Source organism: Silene latifolia, chromosome 10, assembly GCF_048544455.1.
Source record: "Silene latifolia isolate original U9 population chromosome 10, ASM4854445v1, whole genome shotgun sequence".
Taxonomy (NCBI): Eukaryota; Viridiplantae; Streptophyta; class Magnoliopsida; order Caryophyllales; family Caryophyllaceae; genus Silene; species Silene latifolia.
The window spans coordinates 23,646,073-23,650,690 of NC_133535.1; the positions used below are offsets into that span (position 1 = coordinate 23,646,073).

The 4,618-nt window shown below is 36.7% G+C and overlaps 1 pseudogene; it reads left to right on the plus strand.

Moving 5' to 3' along the window:
- Positions 1-237: 237 nt before the first annotated feature.
- On the plus strand, positions 238-2,174 carry LOC141607290 (uncharacterized; annotated as a pseudogene).
- Positions 2,175-4,618: the final 2,444 nt, after the last annotated feature.

The following is a 4,618-nucleotide window of genomic DNA, read 5'->3' on the forward strand; positions in this document are numbered from 1 at the left end:
GGGGAGTCCCAGCCGGCTGCCGGCCTACCGGCTGGGAGCTCAACTCAGCATATCTCCCCCCTTCTTCCACATTTAGTCTATCAAACTGTCTCCTTTGCTCCGATTCCTCCATGCCCGCCTCAAAACCTGCAAGAGGGGCATAATATCATAGACTAGGGAATTGGGGTACAAAATGCAAGGAAAGACGTATAAAACCGACTCAAATTGAGTCGAAAAGTATGAAAATAAAGGACGAAGATGGTGCAAATGAATCCTATATCATCGATAGAGGGGCATCCAGTCGTTCAAAGCCTTGTAGAGATCAGATTTTTTCTGGAGAAGGTTTGTATGCTCAAATTTTCTCTTAGGTTTCCTTGTAGAAAAGATTGTTCTTCGGTTTTATTAGGTTTGTTCTTGATATAATGTGTACGTTGTAAGTGCTGTATGATATTGGTTTAGTGAATACCCTTTTGTCTGTTTTATGAGTATGATCGGGAAAATGTTGGCAGATACGTCCTGTAGATAAGAAATGTGGCTATCTTATTGAAAGACTGTTAAGAACTTCAGCAACTGATGCTATGAAAGTGGATGATGCTATCAAGGGATCAGAGGAAAATAGAAAGGTTGAAGATTAACGGAAATACAGACCCAACGCCAACAATCTTGTCATCAAAATGCCGGAACCTAGAGTGGATCTTGAAGTAAGTAGTGATCTCTGATTCACAGCACTTTGAGCGCTATAACTTTGAATTTTTAAGGCCTTGGCTGGTCTTCAGTAACCCATTTGTTCTTCTCTTGCCTTCTGAAAATCTTTGTTATTTCCTTAAGTTAATGGTGATAGTGGTCGTGGTCGTGGTGGTGTAACCGGTGTTGATGTCTACCGGCCTGTCAAAATGGTTCATGCAACAATGGAGGGAGATGCTAAGAAGGAAAAAGATCAGAGGAATCTTAATCGGAAGGAGGAACATGATGCACGAAGAGCAAAGCAGAGTGGTTATGTTAGGAGTCTAATGGATGATTTAGAGGGTAGGCCGGAGGAGGTCAGTTTTTTTATTGTTATTCTGATGTTGTTTATTATCGTTCATTAACAGTCTTGTAGAGTGTAGACTCTGATTTGAACTCCTATTATGTTACGATACAATAACAGGTTAGTGAAAGAGTTGGAGTTGAAAGCAAAGATTATGCTAGATATGTTGAACAATGGGAGAAACGAGAACAATGAGAAGAGGAGCTATTCAATCGTGCTCCTATTACAAAAAGAGAGAAAGAGAAGATAGAACAAATACAGAGATCCAATGGGTATATGCTCTTCCATATTCAAATTGTGTTTTGAACATAGATGTTTGCCTAATTTATGTATTATTTGTACTTATCTCTAATTTATTTGGTATAGATTACTTGGGCTGGCTGATTTCCGTGACGAGATCAGAGCGTTGCCATTGGGAGATGATGATGGATCAAAGAAACCGCGTTTTGGTGGTTCAGGCAGCATGGAAAGAAAGCATAACAAACGCAAGGTATGCGAATAATCTAAGTCTAAGTTAATTCGGTAATACATTGTGTCCTTGCGGTATATAAATGTGAGTGACACTTAGTGGTGGCTTGTTATGCTATGTTTATGTAGCATGCTAAAACATTATAGTGCACTTTCATCTAACTTGGCCTGAAGGAGGACCATCGCGATTGTTGGTTCGTACTAAATCTATCAGTCTTTTGTTCTCGTCTTCTCGAAAGACATCATTATGTATGAGAAATACCTATATGTAAGGTTTTTCATGATATATTGTTAGTTTAAGAACAAACACTAGATGCATTTAAACATCTTTAAAGCATAAACTGTGAACCATGCTATTTTGGATGCCATCATCTATCATTACAATCCTTCTTGAAACTAGAGGAGGCATATAATGTACGAGTAATTATTAAAGTCAGGTCCGATGTGAAAAAAACGTGTTCCTTTCATTGGTGTGAAGGTTTGTTATGGATGGTAACTGGTAAGGGAAGTGGGATTAAGTTAGAAAGGTTGCCGTTTATAAGATATATGTGGACGATATACCCCGTTTTACAACTTAATGATAAATTTTTTCAAAGAAGATATAATTTCTAGAAAGCCTGTTTTGACATGAGAAAAGAAGTGGTATTGTTTCATGTTTTGTAGCTTAACGTGCTCCCTTTGTTTGCAGAGGAAGCATTGACAGACGGTGGCACTGTCCGGGAAGTTAGTTGTTTCTGCAATCTTCATTTCCAGTTCGCGCTACTCCTTTTTAAAGCCTAATTACAGAATTTTACAATGTAACCAATTTTATGCACCCTAATCTATATCTACTCCAGGGGTATCATGTAACATGGTTCTATAAATGAACAATTTATCCTTAATGGTCAACTCGGTTAAGGTTAAGCTTTCATAGGCATATAATAATGAACTGCTATATGTCACACAAGACGATCAATTTAAATAAGTACGTAAGTTATATGGGACAATTATATATGCAGAGGACGATCAGTTATGTACTCCATAACAATTATATATTGCATAGGAGTACAGGACTATCAATTTAAAAACAAAATTGCTAAAGACCGCCTCTATATTACTCTTCTTGCCCCTAATGTTCATTTCACTTTCCAACTTTGTCCTTCACACTAAAACAATCTATAAAGTATTTTTTATCGATAGTTAAAAAAAATAAGTGACGGTGACCCATTTTACGATAATTAATAACCATCTACGATTAAATTAGAAACAAAAGTGACGATTAAAAACGTAAAACTAGAGGCGGTCTTCAGCAAGGTACAAGCTTTCAGCCTAGTTAGGTTACAACTGTACAAATATTATTCACTGGTTAGTAGTCTATAAATGCATGACAGCATGAGCCGTGCATTGCCATTTTTTGTTACGGTACTTTTTCAGCATTTTAATTTCATTGAAAATTGAAACCTACTTACTATAAAATCTAATCATTTCAAGCCTCTCTATTGGTCCTTGGATTTTTAGGAATTGAGAAAAAAAATATTTAGATGAGGTCCTCCACTCTCTCACTTACTTGATAATTAATTAATTACTCTCTCACATGCTTTCATTAATTACTTTCATTAGTTCAATATGTTACACTTTATTATGCTTTCATTAATGACTAGTATTAGTGTCCGGCTTTGCCTGGGCTACCTCTACTTACCATTAATTTTTTGTTTTCTTTCAACATTGATACGGCTGTCACAACCTATAAAAAATAATCAACTGGTCTCTAACTAATATAGCTAGCGAAGTAGGGATCGTATCCACAGGGAGACTAAAATGTGTTATACTTGCTAACTAATGTCCGTCTAGGTAACAAATGGGATTGATTGATTTTGTTTTAACTAAACTAAAAGTAAAAAGGAAGAGAAGCAAAGAGTATAAAGAGTATAAAATATAAGGAGAGGGGACTAGGATTGTCGGTTCACCATAGATCATTACGGGTCAAAAGTTGGGTTACATATCAGTCTAATTTTCGGTCTAAAAGGTAGTGATAAGGTCCTCTCGGATCGCTAATTGCCCTAGAATGCTTCTAACGGGCACTCGCAACTTATTAGGGCACTCTCATGTTTGTAACAGGTCTAACCTTCACCAGGCTCTCGATCTTAGGTCGGGGTTTACCAAATCAATATAATCAATTATGGACACTAATCAATTAATCGCAAATTAAATGCTACAATTAACAATAAAGACTAGCAAAATTGACCGATCCATTAACCCGATTAATAACCCCTAATCATCCATGGATTCCCTAAATCCTAGCAATAGAATTAGCTACTCATGATGTAATTAACAATAATAGCAATAATGATAGCAATGATAAGAGAATTCGTAATAGAAGGATGATAGGAACAATTGAACATAAAACAAGAGCAATTAAGGGAGAAAGAAGTAAAAGACAAGAAGAATTAAAGATGAACAAGGAAAATAAATTAAGTTACCCGAGATTCAAAAGAATAATAGAGAAGAAGAACTACAAGAATTGCTAGATCCAAAGTTGAGAAAAAGTTATGTAAAGAAGTTTTTTGAGTAGAGGAAGATTGCCCTAATGAAATAAAATTACAAGCCTTTTATACTAAGTCCAAAGAAATAGAACGAATAAGTAACTAATAATTCCAAAGCTCGAACTGAAATCCGCCCAACGAAGCACTTGTTGATCGACACTCAACCTCTGTTGATCGAACACTTGGACCCTGTCGATCGACACCAACATTAAGTTGATCGACAGACATTAATAGCTCCAAAAATTCATCTTTCTGTGACGATGGCAAGTCTGTTGATGGGCCATCCTCCTCTGTCTATCGACACACTTAGACCCTGTCGATCGACAAAGCAACTCCTCACAGGTCGTCCGTCTATAGCTTCCAATACAAGGTTGAACACGGACTCATCTCCTTCCTTAATCAATGGGTTTTGGCTCATAATCGCACATTCGGACCTAAAACTTGCATAAGTCACACAACTCACCCAGTAGCCAGAAATGGGAGGAAATAATAGTGATATAGTCGTAATAAGCCATGAAAATGCGTGCCAAATGAGGGGAAATATCGTATGTAAAATGCACGCATCAAACATTATTATACTTTGTATTTATGTTACCATAATTTTGTTATCTACCCTTCATTG